The sequence below is a fragment of the Pomacea canaliculata genome, linkage group LG6 (genome assembly GCF_003073045.1).
Source record: "Pomacea canaliculata isolate SZHN2017 linkage group LG6, ASM307304v1, whole genome shotgun sequence".
In the NCBI taxonomy this organism is placed as follows: Eukaryota; Metazoa; Mollusca; class Gastropoda; order Architaenioglossa; family Ampullariidae; genus Pomacea; species Pomacea canaliculata.
In genome coordinates this window covers 5,593,687-5,612,789 of record NC_037595.1, presented here as the reverse complement: position 1 = coordinate 5,612,789, position 19,103 = coordinate 5,593,687, and the positions used below count along the sequence as shown (strand labels likewise).

General features: G+C 43.9%; 1 long non-coding RNA gene across 1 annotated transcript; it reads right to left on the bottom strand.

The window, feature by feature from the left end:
* Positions 1-13,215: 13,215 nt before the first annotated feature.
* On the bottom strand, positions 13,216-14,957 carry LOC112566223. Its single transcript, XR_003099538.1, has 3 exons — positions 14,902-14,957; positions 14,096-14,316; positions 13,216-13,412 (listed from the first exon to the last, which is right to left on the bottom strand). It is a non-coding gene; the product is annotated as an uncharacterized LOC112566223 (long non-coding RNA).
* Positions 14,958-19,103: the final 4,146 nt, after the last annotated feature.

Genomic DNA, 19,103 nt, shown 5'->3' with positions numbered 1-19,103 from the left:
AATACAATGGATATAAGTACTGTTACATTTCATTGTTCTAGAAATATTTCCGCTTTCCCGCCTTCGTTCTCTCACTCGCTGATGGTAGCGAGAAGTGCGGTGGTACGTAAAGTAGGTTCTTCAAACAGTCAGATACTTCACAAGGTTCAGAAGGTCAAAGGCATGTTGTTGGTAATGGGTGGTGCTGACTGAATATCATCTTGGATGACAACCACAGTCATCAGCTGGTACAAACATCAACAGCGATGCTACAGTCACTAGCTCAGTCGCCTCCCTTGTCTCTGGACACTCGCTTTGTTGCCTTGTGTGGGGTATGATAATAAATTAAAACTATTTACTTGTATATCACCTTTTGCGGGTACTGAAGGAGGGCTTACACCCACACTTACACGAAAGTGCACTAGCACACCCCTAAAGCGGGTATCCAATGGAGTTTACAATCACACAATTCTCTCTCTCACAGACACATTTTTGCTCCACAGATTAGCAGTTTCTAGCAGGTGGAGATGCGGGTGGGTGTAAGAGAATGTTAGAAGTCTATGGTGTTTTATTAACGAAAGCCACACCATGTTTTTAAGTGAGTTTCAGAGTTGTGTTGCACTAATTTACAGGCAAACCAACATGATGAGGCAGGCATGCAGAAAGAAAACGAGACTGGAAGGGAAGCAGGCCCGGCAGCCAGGCGGACCAACAGGAAATCAGACCAACAGACGAGCAGAGAGAATGAAGTTCTGCCACGAATGGTTGTTGTGAGGAACCTACTCTGACATCGCCAGACGTGTGACAGCAGTTCATGCTCATTGCATGCGCTGGCTTCCATTTCACGCTCGATTTAACAACGAGTGGTTGTCCTGCATTCAGCGCCAGCGCAGCGATAACTCCATGCCGGAGAGGAATCATGGGTAGGTAGTTTCAACGAATCGCAACATTCAAAAGGCAATCAGTGTGAACCTCCCACACAGTCAACGCCATTGTCAATGAGAAGGAGCGACAGACGGTAGCGACTTGGAGGGCAGTGAAGTGTGACCTACCTGGATTAGTCTGGTGACAAACCTCTTTGACCATGTTGCTGTAGTAGCAAAGCTATTCAGGACGGCGTTCAAACCCGATGGTGCACATACTGCCCGGTTCAAAACCCGTGTCGCGCAGCGCACTTCCGCTAGTTGAAAAAGCTGTGAAATGGGTACCTTGATCCTCAGAGGGCTGCAGAGATGAAGGAAAATGTAGAAGAAACAGAGGAGATGAGCACCGCCTTACAAACATTGACCCCGAGGTAAGTGAAAGATCACTTCCAACTTATATACTTGTTTTATAACAAAAGACTTGTCACGTGATTTACAGGAAAACTGCAACATGTGTAAAAATGCGAGCTGAAATGCTGTTAAGAAGACGAGAAACAATTGTTGTTTTTTTTTTTTGTTTGTTTGTTGTTTGTTTGTTTGTTTGTTTGTTTGTTTGTTTGTGTGGACTTGAGCAGAGAAAATATTCAGCGCGAAATGTACTTAATTACGAATACCAAACAACCAAGCAAAACAAATAACAAAATAAAAACTCCATGGTGACAGCGAGGTGTCGGGAAATCATCGAGTCGCCAACAAATGTACATCCGGGTGCTTCTACATTAACACCTTTGACACCACGGCAGCCCTGCAGCCACATCCACGACACTAGCTGTGGGAACTGTCTGGGAACTGTCCGAGTTCATCTGGTGCACTGGCATCAATACTGTGTAGCACAATGGTCAGTCATTAACAACCTTCCCTTCTTCATTATTTCCAGTGCTGACCCTAACCTCACCTTTTCTGTTGATGATGCTGTTTGCAACAGGACAGAGAAGTGTTTCAGTTTTACAAAATTTAGGACTGAGGTGGGCCGAGTCACTTGAAAAAAAAAAGAAGAAAGATTACACGACTTTTAACCTGTAATTTTATGAGAGGAGCTGTATCATTGGGTCAAAGGGCAACCTACAGCTAACACGAAAAACAGTTGTTTAAAATAAAGTCGGAAAAATTATTCGTTGTAATCAAATAATGTTCCTTGAGTATGTTTTAAACTACAAAAATACTAATTTATTTTCATCCAAAATAAAATCCCAACGGAAGAAACTCCAAAGCGACACGGATAATTACATTTTCATGGCGTCTGCGAATTTCGCATTGAATTCAATAAGAGCGGTTTGTGACGAAATAGTGATGTCTGTACATTATATTCGTTAGTGCTGTAAACATTCTGTTGAACTAAATCAGTCGTCATCTCCACCAATATGGAAAAAAGAAACCGAAAAGAAATAGAATTGCAGAGGTTATGGGGGAAGGGGAAGGAAAGATGGAAGACGAGGGTGGGGAGGAATCCCTCCGATAAATTACCTACCGTCTGTTAAATCCTTTGTATACTCTTAAGTCCATGCAACTGTCTGCAGCAAGCGATTTACCCAGGGAGTAGGTAAACGTGTTTCATGACTACGAGTTCACAGAGCCGGAGTCTAAACCCTTTGCACTTACCCTCCGACGTCGTAGGTCACGTAGGTCACGTAGGTCACGCTGGTCCTCCTGCGCGACTGACTGTTTGATGTTCCATCGTGGGAGGGTAGGTGGAAAGTACAGTCAAATAGTACGTGGTCTCTTGTGTAATTAAGGGGCAAGGAAAGCGGAAAGCTGACTCCTCCGTGTCGATCCCTTTCGCTCTTTTGATGGCGGAGAAGGGCGATAATTTACCTAGGTGGCGCTAGCTGCTTTTCCGGAGTTATTTGAACAGAGTGATCACTTCTGAATTTTCTATCCAGCGTTGTCCATAATATTATTTACGATATGACATAAAATATTGCAGACTAGTTTAAGAAACGGAGAAATATAATAGGAGATTGTACAGTCACGTGATGATGTACATGTGTATTGTACAGACACGTGATGATGTACATGTGTATTATACAGACACGTGATGATGTACGGCATCATCGTACAGACACAGGGCAGTGTACAGCAGCACTGTATAGATGTTCTCTCGTCTGTCGATGCAGCATGCACGTGTAGCAGACACACACCAGACATCATCACTCACATTAAGTGCCCAGTGCTCAAGCCGCTTGACTGCCTCCGGAGCTCTCCTAGCTCTCCTAGCTCTCCTAGTGTGGAGGCCACATCTCTCCTTTTCCCATCATCTCGCTCCACTCACAACCAGTTTGCATCTTCAACGATGAGCGCTCGTCTGGTTTTGCAGTCGACAGCAATCGTCTTTCTTGCACATCTCCCTCCCACTCTAAGGAACTTTCTCTCGCTAGAGGCGCTTCCGCGCCGTTAACAACGACAACCGTTCACAACAGAAAAGTCGTAGATCACCGGCTGTGTCTTCTTCTTCTCTGTAGCTGTGTCTTCAGCCTCTACACCCGCACCTGGCCAAGGCCACTCTGTCTACAGTCTGGCTCGTGCTGCACGAGCTCACTGTCACAAAAACTTCAGTCTGCAGCTCCTAGTCTTGTGCTGTTTGTGTGTGTGTACGTGTGTTCTTAATTATTCAGTACATTTACTACGAGAAAGGTCACGTGCTTGGACCGCCTCACACAGTTGCTACCCTTTCTGAAGCCGGTTTTCCCATCTCGCAAAAACATTCGTAAATCAGGTAAGACTGATCCTATGTACTACAAGAAAAACGAGGTTAGGTCGGAGGTCACACCAAAAACATGGGAAAACAACAGGGTTGTCCATGGGACATATTTTTCTATCCCGTCCCTCCCGTCCCATGATCCCCGTCCCATCCCACGATGTTTCCCATGGGATTCCCATGGTATTAACAATCTATGGACAACACTGAAAACACTTTTCGGCTTTGTTCTATAATTCCTGCTACTTCACATACAATAGATGATTCAGAGGAAAGATTTAAATCCTTGATGAATGAAATAACAGTAAATTTATTTGCAATATCAAGTATCGACTACCATGGGAAATACAAATGTGTGCTGTCCCATCCCATCATGGGACGTTTCCCATGGGATTCCCATGGGATTCCCATTCCTATGGACAACACTGGAAAACAAACACGTGGCAGATGATGCTACCCCATTACTTGGTATCAAATACCAGTTTCACAGTTTTACATCATAAAAGCATGTCACTCTTTATCCAAATCACGGAAATGTCAATACACGAGCTTTCTAACTGCACCTTTACTGCCTCTGGTAAAAAAAAACCAAAAAAACCTTCCAATATGACAATTTAAAACCCCAATAATTTTTAATTGAGGATATAAACTAACCCTAACAGTTTTAAGAGGTGAGAGCGGGTAGAGTGTCCGCAAAATCATTGAATTTTATGGTTCGGAAACACTGGTACAACAGTCGTAAATTATCTCCCTTTTCCACCATGGCGGTTAGCGCGGGTGAGAACGGAGGAAGTTGATATTAATTCGTGGTTCAGCCACCTCCTCGCTTTTTCTACGACCCTCTGCCCTTCGTCGTTTCGCACTAAAATAGTGGAAGGTTTGAAACCTGTTTGCGCAGTCTGTGCCTACATGTAACTAAGATATATATAGAGAGAGTCCCATAGAGTTGTGGTTCTTTGACATCCGGCCTCCTGACCGCGTAGCCTTGTAGCAACTGCACTCGATTGTAGAACTGAAGGTCGCTGGTTCGAGACCTGTTCGGGCAGGAGGCTGTGAAATTTATGCAACTCCCTAGTTGATTATATCAAGGGACATAAACCATTATTTTTTTAAATTAAACATTATTAAACAGAATTAGGTCAGTGCTCTGTCCAAGACATGAACCTTCACTGCTCCTGCGCCCACTAGACCCTCGTGTTCCTTGTTCCTCTCATCTAGCCACAATAGTTGGAATAACCAGGGCATTGTAGAGCCAGACCATTCTCCAGAGCGAACAGTTACAGACGCCACCGGAAGGTAAGTGGATAGGGTAAGGGGACAGGGAGTATGTGTTCATATGCAGGTCTAGTCAGAGGAAGTGGACCGGATAGCCAGACAGTGGATGAGGAGTGGCTTTCGGTGTCGAGTGCACGGCAGTCGGAAGGCACCCTGCTGACTGTGGACGCAAGCGCCGCCAGGCTTCGAACCTCGCAAAAAGAATTGTGATCGATTCCTTAATCTGGCATTGCAGATAAGAGCAAGGGAGGGGCGCAGGGAGAAAAAAAAATCTACGATGTAGGCTGCTTTACGGTTAACGGAAGTCCAACGTTAATGAAAATAAACATTGTGTAAAAAAAATAGCTTTTCCAAGTTAATGACTCGTGGAGGAAAGTTCTTTTATTTCGGCTGACGATAAGTGATCCAGAAATACTTAGGTCCTTCCCTTCCTCCCAACCATTTTTTCTCTCTCGCTGCATTAGTCGTGGTCTTAAGGTCCAACACTTTATGTCCATTTTGAGGGCCGAAACCGGCTGATTTAGAACTTGGAAGTCCACTGTAAATCCCAGGCGGAGGGACAGTCGAGTGCAGGAGAGGAAGAGAAGGATAAGCAAAAAGAAGATGATGATGATAATAATATTATTAATGATGATATAATACATACATGCATACACCAGTTCTCGGACCATTGCGACCAAATGCTTCCCCTGCAGAAGGACTGAAGACCTCCAGCCGTCTGGCCGACCGTCTGACCTACCCCAGCAGATCTTACTAGAATGGTTCTCCCTGACCTGCACATTGCCATTCTTCTCTCGAGCGTGGCACCCACTGACGAGTGGCGGGCGGCTAAGCACGATTTATGAGCCACCCATCATCGTAAATCTGATGAGCGGGCGATTGAAGCCTCGCCGGATCGCTTTCCACCTTGCCGGGCCCAGACGACTATTCAGGCCCCGCTCGGCATTGTTCGGCCGTCCTCGGCATTGTTCGTGTCGAGGCAATAGCTCCCCCTTCGGGATTAATCGCCTTTCGTTCGTAAATAACGAACGACCGAATCAATTTTCGCTTGCGGACTGCTTTTGATGGAGGAAAGGGGAAGGGGAGGTCAGATATGAGAGATGTTGGAGGTCCCACAAGACACCCGCTCTGAGGTGAGTGTGTGTTAGGTTGTAGGGGTGGGAATGAGACAGTGTATTTGTATGCTGTACCCGACGGCCAGGTGACTGTTTTGTGCCGCAACATGTGAACAGCACTCAAGTGACATAAGTGATAAAAGGTAGAGATGATGATGTAATTTAGAACATAACAGTGGTACAGAGAAAGAGGCACAACAGCTGCAGTGGACGAGAATAAATAGGAGGTGGGCGATAGATGAGCTACATATGAAAAAAATATAGTCGTTTTAGAAGAGGCGATGAAAAAGCTGTTTAAAAAGAGACATAGGTGCCGCAGAAGAAGCAAAATAACACCTGTGTAGAGGACTAGGAGGAGGCATAACACCTGTGTAGAGGACTAGGAAGAGGAGGAGGCATAACACCTGTGTAGAGGACTAGGAGGAGGAGGCATAACACCTGTGTAGAGGACTAGGAGGAGGAGGAGGAGGGCATATAACACCTGTGTAGAGGAGTTGTAGGAAGGGAGATAGGGCGGGGGTAGACGAAGGCGAGGTGAAACAATTGTGTGGATGGAAAGACATGACGAGTGTCTAGAAGTGTAAGCACAGCTGTGGATGGAGAAGAGGAATAGCAGATGTCTGAGGGAGAATGAGGAGTAACAGCTGTGGAGGAGTTAGTGCAGCTGTGTGAACTAGGAGGAGACATAAGACTACATATACATAATATACATAAAGGCATTGATACTCGGCACGTGCGGACGCTCCAGGAGTATTGATTACTACTGCACATCATGTTGATATTGCTTCTGTATATCATGTTGATATTACTACTGTACATCATGTTGATATTGCTTCTGTATATCATGTTGATATTACTACTGTACATCATGTTGATATTACTACTGTACATCATGTTGACATTACTACTGTACATCATGTTGACATTACTACTGTACATCATGTTGATACTACTACTGTACATCATGTTGATATTACTACTGTACATCATGTTGACATTACTACTGTACATCATGTTGATATTACTTCTGTATATCATATTGACATTACTACTGTACATCATGTTGATATTACTACTGTACATCATGTGACATTACTACTGTACATCATGTTGATATTACTACTGTACATCATGTTGATATTACTACTGTACATCATGTTGATATTACTACTGTACATCATGTTGACATTACTACTGTACATCATGTTGATATTACTACTGTATATCATATTGATATTACTACTGTACATCATGTTGATATTACTACTGTACATCCTGATATTACGCTGGTGTTGGTGCTGGTGGTTGTATTACTGATGGCAGTGGTGGTGACTAGGGAGTTGCTGACGACAACTGACAAAGATTGTTCCTCCCAACATCATCACAACTTTTATCTGCCCTTCATACAGGAGTCGTTAGGAACTCGTACACAAAGGATTCTGGGTTTCACTCGTGGTCACCACTGAGTCAGTGACTACACGTTCCTCAGTCTGTGCGGACCGCCACCTTGGTGTTTGTTCCTCGCGGGACAATACAATCATTCTGGGTCCAGGTCTTGTCCAAGCCACAGCTCGACATCCGGGGCTTTCAATCTTCCAAAACACGCTTGTGGAGAGAATGAAAACCGACTGGCATTCAATCCCCTGCTCTTCTCATTCTCGAAAATTATCGTAAATAAGGTCTTATGCGTTTAAAGATTGCTGTGCTCATCAGAATAAAGAATGGTGACTTGTAGGGAGGGAGAGAGAGAGAGAGGTAGAGAGAGAAGCTATTGCGGAGGATCGGGTCTGTGAAGTTCCGACAGAAAAGAAGCAATAAAGATAGTAAAGAAATTAAGAGGAAGGATTTTTTTTAACAGGTTTGCTTCCTAGAAGGGCAGTAAATTTCGTCTGGGTAAGTTTTCATGTTTCTTTATGTGTCTACCCTTCCACATGGTTACCCTACTTTTTCATTAGTGTGGATGAGCATCGATCATATCTTTATTACAGTACAGCCATTTATTTAAATTTCTTTGCTGTATTACCTTTTCCACGCCAAGCAGGGTGAGGGTGTTGATATGCCTGTGTCCAAACTGCAGGGGTTTGTGAGAAAACCCAATCTGTGTACAGTACAATATTTAATATTTAGTGTTCTTCGAGTGTATCATCGTTTGATTCTGAACTGAATACGAATGTCTGATTGCTGCTCATAGCACCTAAAGCTAAAGACCATTTACCTATATAATAAAGCAACTTTCTATATTCAAATTTTCCCTTTAGGTCGAAAGACTCTGTGTATAGAATAATAATAGAACAATCTTGAATGTATGGTGTAAAGACGATTATGATTCCGGCAATGTTTGAGGCCGACAGCATCACCGCAGGTCCTGCTACTGGGGTTCGCACCCCTTAGTTTCCGATCTCTCCTTTTCTCGGGCTTTCGCACCTGATGGGCGGGAACCTGGGATCAGGAAAGTAGAGTCAACACTGCCAATGGCAGGTCAAAGGGTCACGGAAGCTCACCCTCCCGACTCTTTGCTTGTGAAGATGCTATCTTCCGCTTCCTGCCCTCTCGCCGTCTTACCTGTCTTTGTACCTGGTGGAATGTCGCCCTGCCCCGAAGGTAAGTCCGGATGAGATAGCAAGTCTGCTCGAGAAAGCCGAGAAAAAATCTGCATAAGGAAGGTATTGGACGACACACACCTACTTACACACCCTACACACACCTATGCACGCACGCACACACATACACACCCTACACACACCTACATACTCACGCACACACATACACACCTTACACACACCTACATACTCACGCACCCACATACACACCCCACACATGACTGACAGTGAAACAACAATGAGAGAACGCCCCATTAAGCATCCAGTCGGTCGACCGACACGCTTGAACTATTTTACATTGTCTGTCTCACTTGACTGTCAACCAGGCCTTCCTTCTCTCTCTCCCACCCTTCCCACCTCCTTTATTTTTATCTGGCTCGCGTGCAAAAACATTCCAGCAAGACCTTTCATAAGAAAATTAATTTTCTTAAGCGTAATTTTACACTCTTTGAAAAGCGCGGCGTATGGGCCGATAAAGAAGAGTGTCAGATATGAGTAATCAGTTTTTGACATATGAGAACATGATTATAGCAAGCGCCATGTTCGATTACTTCATTCTCACTGCCAGAGTATGGATTTCACATCACAGAAGTCTCTCTCTCTGTCCCTGTGAGAGAGGGAGGGGGAGCGATTGACCAACCCCGCGGCTAATGGGTTGCGTAATGATCAAAAGTATGGAAGGATTTTCCTGTTCTCTCAGAGAAGAGCTGCAGCGCAGGCCTTTTCTGTTCGACAGGAAGTGCGTCAATGCGCATGTCCCGCGCAAAGTGTGGGCTGGAGGACAAGCCAGGAACACGAAAGTCCGGAGGCGAAGCACCTGATCAGACGACGAGACACCAGGCCCTTCACGCTTCACTGCGCTGACGAGCAGCTTGCAAGATTCTTCGGCCTGGGCTGCAATAAGGTCTTCACAGAAATCTTAATCGCCAGTCTCGTGTACAAGTCGACTCCTCTAAAATGTGGTTGGAATTAGTCGACTTGCCATCTGGAGACCGATGATGTCTAAGACCTCAAGTGCATACCCGCCAACGGCGATTCTGGGCGAAGTTTAGCGGAAAAAGTCGACTAAAGACCTCACATGCAACCCAGTTATGTCGCAGTAGAAACTCCCTTCTATATTCCCCCATTACCTCCTCCTCCCTGTCTTCTTCTGTTTTTCTTTTTTTTTTCCCTCGCCATTGGTTTCTGACTGTTAGAGTAGATAGCAGCTGCATTGTCTTGTCCGGTTAGGTGTCCAGGTTAGTCTGTCCTACCTGCAATTCAACCAAGATTCAAGACCCTCCACTAATTATTGGTTGGCTGATTAGTTTATTTGTCAGGAACGTGCTTCCAGCTTCAGATGATTTGACTCTTTGGATGGAGGGACCGGAACTCAGAGTACCACCTTTCACTGCGAAAACCTGAGTGCACAATATAACAATAGAACAAACGATAGCCTGTGCATCTGCAGGGGAGTGAAGGAGAACAGTCACGTGGGGCCTCCAGTACGACCATCTTGATTTCGTCCGCGCGTCCGCACACACACACACCCACAAAGAGAGAAGCTCTAGAGACCACTGGGCAGACGGTCATTAGCATCCAGGTCATGGCAGACACAATAGGCATTAGCTGAATGGCTAACGTGGAGCAGACAGCTACACACAACACTTACCAGAGTTTTACTGGACTACATGGCATCAACACCTGCGATCTTACCTGTGCAGCTGGCCTCACTTTTATTTACAAAACTTCCTGCTACAGATAAAGGAGCTGTGCCCTGTTTAACGGTTCAGTTGTAGGGTGGGTGAGTGTGGGGTGGTGGTGGTAGTAGCATTCCCAGAGGGAGAGAGAAAGGAAGGAAGGGAGAAAAAGCTTGTCTCTCGTGACTTCTTCCTCTGCATCGCATGTCCAGCAGAACTGGCTTCGGAGCTCGCGGACTGTCCAGCCCCTCTCTGTCAGATTACGCGAGATGACGGGTATCTACGGGATTTTGCGGGCGAGTCGGTTACCGTGGTTACGTGAGATGATGGCTTGGGCGAGTTGTTAAAGTGATGCAATTTCAGTTGTCACACGATCCCCTGGACAATGACAGATGATGACGGCGCATCAGTAGAGAAGGAATTATTTGCTGGAGCTTGTGAGAGCGGAAAACTTGTCTGCATGTCTGTCCATGCACCTCAGGCGGAGTGTCACATGACGAGTATTACAATTTTTTTTAATCGAAAAGAGCTCAGATTTCTGTTATTTTTTGCGCAGAGACATTGTATCTTTGTGTGGGTGTGTGCGAGAGAGAGAGCGCGCGCTCGTGCATGCTTGTGTGTTTAAGAGAGTGCGATCACTTCTGAGGAAGGAAGGTAAACGAAAAATGTTGGAGAAAGGGAACAAAGAGGGACAAATATTTATTTGGCACAACCTCATCAAAATAAGCAGTATGATTCCCATTGTTCTCAGCCACCCATCCACCCCGAGGAATAAAACACTAACTGTTAGCATCAGATCTCATTTGTTATCATATTTCGCCAGTCCTCGCTAATGTGCTGACGACAAACGCCCGGGTAGGTTCCACCCTAGAGACTTCACTGTAAACGCTGCATGATAATCACAACACACAAAAGAAAGAAAGAAAAAAAACCACACACACTTTGTCGGCAAAGCAAATGGCGCGGTGAGGAGCTTCCCCCTGCCTCCCTCCCTCACACCATCACCCTCCCACCCTTATAAAAAAAAATCAGGAAGCGCTTGGTTATTACAGCCACACACACGCGCCGTAACCCAAGCCACGGGGTTGCTGCACTGGATCACGTGACACGAGGGAGGAATCAATAGGTATGTGGAGAAGCCGCAACCACTTGCCGTGGAGTCCCCCGTAGCAACATCCACGTTCCACGTTCACAACTGAACTGAGGTCGCACACGGCCTGGTACTGTATGATCTCCTCAACTGTGGGTAGGTGATGAATGATGAGGCTGCGACATTGCCTCTGCAACAGTTACGCAAACAATGCAGTCGAGACGGGAAACGCCGATATTTGACGTAGCCGACACGTAGGGCAACGAGAGAGGGGGAGGTGAGGTGAGGTGAGGTGGCGAGTGATGGACAAGGACTTTGAAAAGAATGACAGAAGGATGATGATCCACAGGAAGTGGGGGTGAAAAGATGGTGTAAACAGGTGCCGAATGCAGAAAAAAAACAGACGAGATTTGAACCCAGGACAGCCTGTCCTCACTGTACTGATGACAGGCGCTAACTGTTGTGTCACCAGACCGATAGATGATCAACAGAAAGGACGATGAATAAAGACAGGTTATAAAACAATGAGTGAGATGAGAGACACAAGTTGGGAGCAGGCAGGAATTAGAAGTTGGGAAGAGGCAGGGTTATGGAGTACAGAGCAGGTGAGATTATTCATAAATTAAACAAAAAACTGCGAGATTGTCAGGTAAGGAACAGGCGCAGCTGTGATGAAGGGAAAAGTGAGGGAAAGAAACATGGGAGCAAGAGAATATCAAAGCAGACGACAGGACAACTAGTCAAGTACGAGACTTCACAGCCAAACACCTTGACAAGTCGAGGACAGGTAAAATATGGCGTACTTCAGTGTCCAGACACTTCCGCTTCCTGCTCACGCAGACCACAACGTTGCAGAACCCCTATCCCCAATTTTGACATTTTCCCCTGCAGGTAAAAACAAAACAAACAAAAAACCGCAGACACAGCATTTCCATGTTTATTGCTGCTTTCAGGTAAAGTGCTTTCAAGTTAAAACATTTGAAAATGAAATTATTTCAAGGACGGCATTCAAGAACAAAATGAACATATGTTTCTCGTGGATTCCTTTTTGTTTGTTTGTTTGTTTGTTTGTTTGTTTGTTTGTTTTTGGGTGTTTTTTTATTTTAATTTGTTTAATATAATAGAGTTCTTATTATTCTGCAATTGTCATACGAACACTAATATTACGTGAATTGGGAATATGCTGCATGTGTCATGGGGCCTAATGCATGGAGGGAGAGAGAGAGAGACAAAAAAAAAAAGAGAGTATGACCAGTGTATAACACCGAAAAATTTGGGGAAATTTACAGGAAAAAGGAAGGAACTAATCAGCACATCCGACATACTTTCCATCTTTCCATATGTGTACTAATGATAGATAAAGAACTGACCGAACGAACAAACGAATTTTCTATTGAGCAAACCCTTTGTTTCAAGGAGGAAATTATAAATAAATTAAAAACAGCTTCAGCAATATTTACAACAGCGCTACATTTTGTTTACGAACATTACTTTCCCTTTCCAACAATGTCTGCACCCTTTTCATTTCTGTTTTTAAACACTTGACACAGATATCTAGAGATCTGTCTGATGGTTATTTCGGAGTTATCTACAAAGACACGTGATTCCACCAGTACCCGGATCATCGGGTATTTCAGATTTTAAAACAACTTTCGATCTGTAACTGTCATAGGCAGGACAATCAACCAACACGTGCACTTCATCTTCAGTTTCATGCTTGCATCGGGAGCAAATAGAGAGCTGATGGAGAGAGGGAGGGAGAAAAGAATGGAAGAGGAGGTATGGGTAGTGTGTGTGTGAGGGGGAAGACAACTGTGGTTTTCATTACTGTGTAAACAGTCGCGGGCTGTCGTCTGATCTCTCGAGACAGTGCTGCCAAGTAAGAGAAAATAACACACGTACCCAAATTGTCGGAGTAAACGCAACGCAGGTGACTGCGGCCACGTAACCCTTTCTTTCAGACATCTAGAGTTACTTCCTCTTGGGTTTCTCCTTTGATTTCGTAAACAACGCAACAAAATCATAGCGCAAGTCTGCCTGGTCTGTTGTTTGAGGACTTTAAAAAAAGAAAAAGAAGTTAACTTCCTCGTTCATTTCGTGGTACTTGTACAACTGGGAGGCTTGCTGGGCGGACTTACGATCTGGGATTTCAGCAAATGAACAGAGAAGGAAGAACCACCCATCAGAAGGGCAGAACAAAGTGAGGCCGTGACATGTGACGTCAGTTCCGGCAGAGTGTGGAAACGAGGCTAAGAGAAATAAAAGGGAAGTGGGGGTCACAACATGCAATGACCCAGATGTAGCTGAGGAGCGTTCGCTTCTCATTAATGTATCAGAGTGGCAGGAGGAGAAGGTTGAAGAGTACACAAGTCCCAAGGTAATAATGTGAAACATATAAGTGAATAAAAATATAAAATATTCAGCTATGTTGAAGAGCACGAAGGATTTGGGCGAATTATATTGAAAATATTTAACATTATTCTGAAAAGTATTGTAGGTAAATTATACTGATTATACTATATATGTAATTATACTTAAAAACACGACATAAGTGAATAAATGACACAAAAGGAGCACATCAGACGTAGATAAATGTTACTAATAGCATAAAGAATTATACCAGAAAACCAAAAGGTAAATTTAACTGAAAATACTGAGTACACGGAAACACAGGATAGGAGTGAGTGCAATTATACAGTAAAGAATGGCACAGAAGTCTTGAGTTGTATCATCCAAGACCTGTTGAAATCCATTTTCATCAGTAGTCTAATGTGTCTCGTCTGGGTTTAGTTCAGGAGAGTTGGTGGCAAAATGCTTTTAGCGGCTTAAGCAAGACTGAGCTGTCTGCCGTCTGTGTCGCTGCACACTGTCTTTGAGTCACCTGAGCTCTGCTCACGAGTAGCGGCTGTTGTGTCGGCGAAACTCCTTTGTTCCTGCCACCCGCCTGGTGCCGTTAATGGCTGTGTACAAACAAAGGTTGGGCTGCTGTTTCACTGCAGTCAGGTCTGCTTCGTTAATTATGCATTTCTACGGGTCTGAGTTTGAAGACAAAGTGAATGGCTTACTGTTACAAACAAGATTCAGTGTTTGTTTGTGTGTTTGAGGAGCGACTGGTGGAGGTAACAAAACTGGAGTGATCATGTTTGGATTGTTGTAACAGGTTCATAACGCCTTGTGTGCAAGCCTCCACACATCGAAAAACATTTAAAATGCAATAAATTTCGTTTTGGAATATCAGAATAGACAATCCTTTTCCCTGACATGAAAATGTCCGCCCATTGTGTGATTTGTCTGAAGAAGATGATATGCGTTTTGTACTACAAGACAGTCCACGATCTAGGCCAGTATGGCGTTAATTGACAGTTCTGACAAATATTGTAGAAACTGAGAGCTTATTCTTCTTCGCAAATTCAGCAATGGAGGGTAGACAACTCTTAGGTAAAGGAGACAGTTGTCTGGATTGTTTTTAAGTTTTATTTATTAGTACTTTTTTTTTTTGGTTTAGCAAAATGGAGACTGCATGAAAATAAAATAGAATGACTTACGTATGCCAGTCGTCATAAAAGACGTCATTTCAAGAAAGCAGACGATGCATATCTTTATGACGTCATTTCAAAGAGGTTGTTTCAAGTCATAGCGTAAAATGACGATCTATGTGACGTCATTTTGTTCACAAGGCTTTATGTTACGTCAGCAGAGGATGGCGTTAGACATGTCTGCTTAAAAGTCCTGGCGTGGAATTAGCAGGTTTATCACAATCGAGAGTATACGCTTTACAAAGTTTCCATTTATTATTCTAATATATTATTCTTAATAAAATTTCATGCCAAAAACGTATTCCTTGTATCTCTAAAATCCTGAGCTGATATCAACACAAAATGACATAACTTGCCACGATCTAATGTTAAGGTATTTGTTAACAAATAAAATTAACACCCAGTTACACTAAAATATGTTCTTCATTTAATAGGATGATTTGTTTCCTGTAATGCGTTGTACACTAACAATTTTCAATGGGCGCAAATGGCCAACCAAATACATATTTCGTCTTCTTTGTCCTGGACATCAGACGACACAGACATCATTACAAGACTATAGTCCGCTTCACTTCACGGCGCGAGACGAGTAGAGTTCCAGAGCTCCGCCATGTTCCTGACGGAGAGACGATGAAGTGCGGTTTGCTGCACATTGAAGCAAGGTTACATGACTTGTGAGTTCTTCGTGAGATGACAATTGGCGGAATTATTTCCACTACGTGAAGTCCGCACACCTGAAATCGAGGCTGCCGCCATGGCAATTATTCTCACTGCGCATGCCTGGAGCTCCATGCCGCTTCGTGCATGTTTAAATAGGAGAATCAATGAGACACGAGCAACTGAAAATCTCCTCTTTGAAGTTCTGCGTCATGCTGCAGGTTGAGTTCAATAAATCTACTGCAAAGGTGCGCCTCCACCTCATATTCCAGGTTTTCAGGTATTGCTATTATTATTATTTCAGGTATCTGAGATTTTGTAAGCGCTGCCCATTAGTGGGTCTGATCTTCTGTTTGTTTAAGTGTTGATTACACTGTCAATACTTTCTTTGGGGTTTACTCTCTGTCCTTGTTTCAGTTGTTGTCCTCTGTACTGTTTATTTACTAGTTCTACTAGCATGCGCGTGCGCTCGCGTGTTTGAAGAAACATGAAAAGTCTGCATCTGATATTAACACTTGCCTAAAGTTCAGCACTCCAGCAATTTTTTTTTTTTTGATTGTAAAATGAGAGTATTCATTTTTTTCCTCTCTTTCTTATCTTCGTTTTGTTTTGAGGTTGTAGGGTTGTTTTTTTTTCTGTTACATGTACCAAGAGTACGGACCGATGAGAATATTCTCAAAAATTATTTCAAAACAATAAATCACCACAGTAAATTTAATTACAAACGTCACTCGGTCATCCTAAGTGCGCAATTATTTCAAACCATCATTGGGGGGGGGGCGGAACCCCTGTTCCCCAAACCCTATTTTTCCTTATCGAACATTGTGCCACAACAGCGCCCCCTCAGCTGCCATCTTGTTTGTCCTTTGAAGCAGTTACGATGTGCTGAGCACATAATTTTAGCAGTATCGCGTTTGCCAGGCGTCCAAGCTTTTCACAGCTTGTTTTTATCAAAGGCTTAGCTCGAGGCAATGATGGCTTTTACAAAAAAAAAAAAAAAGAAAGAAAAAAGAAACTGTCCCGCAACTGGCTGCGGCTGACGCTAAGGTAACGGGGGCTTGATTAACACGTGCACACCACGTTGTGCGCATGCGTGGCCTCTAACTGCAGGCCTGTCGCGGCAGCGCGACATGCTGTTTCCCCCCACCTTTTCCCACCCCTTCCCCTCATCCACCACCACCTCAACCCCCACTCTATCCTGTAGATCCCGTGGTCTCTTGTCGCGCTTGTTACTGTCTTAATACGTGTCTGCACCCGCAATGATAGGGGTATGTGTTGGTGGTGGTGACGGTGGTGGTGACGGTGGTGGTGGTGGTGTACTTGAGGCGGGAACGATGGTAACGATTTTTAAATGTTCATCGTCATAAAACTCATTCTCCTCCATACCCTCTTCTTTGCCCAAAACCCACCGCCACCACCGCCACGACCACCACCCACAGCCACCACCACAACCACCACACTGTCAAGTTCCGCCTGATCCGCGAAGTGCCCGGATGCTGCGATTTCGGTTCTGATAGTCTTGACAATGGCAGTCCGCCTCAGCCTCAGGGTATCTCTATTTTTCTCTCTTTATCACATCCACGCACTCCCTAGTTTTATCATCTGTGAATTATCTTTAATTTTGTTTGCGTATTCTAATAAAAAATTTAAAATATCTTATTTTCTGTCAAAAAAATTTAATCTTCATAATTCAATCTGAAATTCGGGTGTGGTCCGATTTTCCTTGGACTGACTATGCCTTCAGTCTTCACCGATTCCTTTCCCCTTCCCCTTTACTAACAGCCACGCCATCCGAGGATTTTGTCCCACCCTCACAGAAAAAAAGGCTCTAAGACGACTACAAGATAGCGAGACTTCCTTTACTTTGATATTATTTTGTATCGTCAGCGTCGTTATCCGCTTATACGCACGCACGCACGCACTATCTCTTTCACAGTGACTCTTAACACTATGTACACAATTCAGCAGCCATCCCTCATTCCATCATTATCTGTTTGTTGACACCTTTCCATCATCTTCCATAACTCTTCTGTTCCAATTTTTTTAAAACTGTTTAAGCAACAGCTTTGTCTTGTTTAACCTGAATCTTTTATACAACATGCGCTTGATCTGATTCATGGTTCTGATTCAAGTTTTTTATTATTATTTTTTTAATTTTTTTTTTATTTTTGTTCTTTCTCAAAGTATTAGCACTTTGAAGTTGTGTTTTTACTGCGTTCACGTTGACGTTTGGTATGCAGAAGATCGAATGGAGACATTTTGTCAAGTTGGCAGGTGCTGTTATCTACAGTGTTGGCGGCTCTAAAAACCGTATTATCTTCTCCCTCGTATTATTCACTGCAGCAAACCTTCAGACAGCCGCCCCTGTCTACTTCAGTGTGTGCACAAATTTCGCTCAAAGCTCCATATCTCAAGTTACAGAGAAGGAGGCATCCGTGACGAATTGAGAAACCGTTTTGTTCCCCCGTCTTCTTCTCGTGTCGTGCCTCCTGAAGTGTCTCTTAGGCCCCTTTAAGTCTTAACACCGTCTAATCCTCGTTTTGCCAGGAGATGAGAAAAATGAATGGGTCGGGTTACCCGAGAACTTTTCTTCTAATCCAAACAAACGTAGGCGATTAGAATTTGTTTCAGCCCCTCACCGGGGGTAACATGAGAGATAGCACACAGTGTATCATGGGCTGATGTCGCAATCACCGTGTGTCTCCCGTGAAAGGACGGTGTCTGTAAATAATATGTTTTCTTTCCGTCTTTTCCATGTTCGGATGTGATTAACGAGGGGAGGGGAGGTTGAGGGTAGCTGCGATAAGTTGGTGGAAAGGAGAAATCTGAGAGAAAAGGGGTTTACAAACGGGTGGTGAATAGTGCTCTCTTTCTAACGGTTATATGTACTCAGATGATGATGCTGTTCAGATGTACTCACACAGTACTCATACTAATACAAATGTATTAGATTTGTTATTCTTTTAGTCGGGTGATATCTTCTGGCCAGTCGAATGTAATCGTTGTGCTGGCAAGTTGTACTCTACTCGCCTCTACTGTCGGCCAGAGGAACTCAAGATTTATTCAGGTTTTTATCCATCACTCACATCAAAACGAGGTTGATAAGCATTGCTTTGAATGATTTCCGTAAATACAAATCTTGATGACAGGCGACGGATTGGTGTGTTTGTGTAGGTGATTAGTGTGATGTGGTGTTTGTGTGCGTGTTCTGTGTTCATATATTGTTGTGCCGGTGTCGCTGGTTTGTGTGTGTGTGTGTGAGAGAGAGTGCCTGTGTGCTTGTGCGTGTGGGCGTGTTGAATGATATATTTATGCGCCAGTGTCGCTGGTCTGTGTGCATGTGTTGTAGAGACAAAAATATAATGGCAGAGAAAGAAAAAGCTAAGGAAGGAGACACGAGAAGAAACCGAGAATGAGAAAGATGACCGATGAGGAGAAAGATGAATCGAAAGATGAAAAAAGAGCTTTTACTCCGAAACGATGACCCCAAGAGATAACCCGAGATGTAGAGAGATGTCCTCAAAATGTAGAGACAGAGATACCCTAAAAAATGA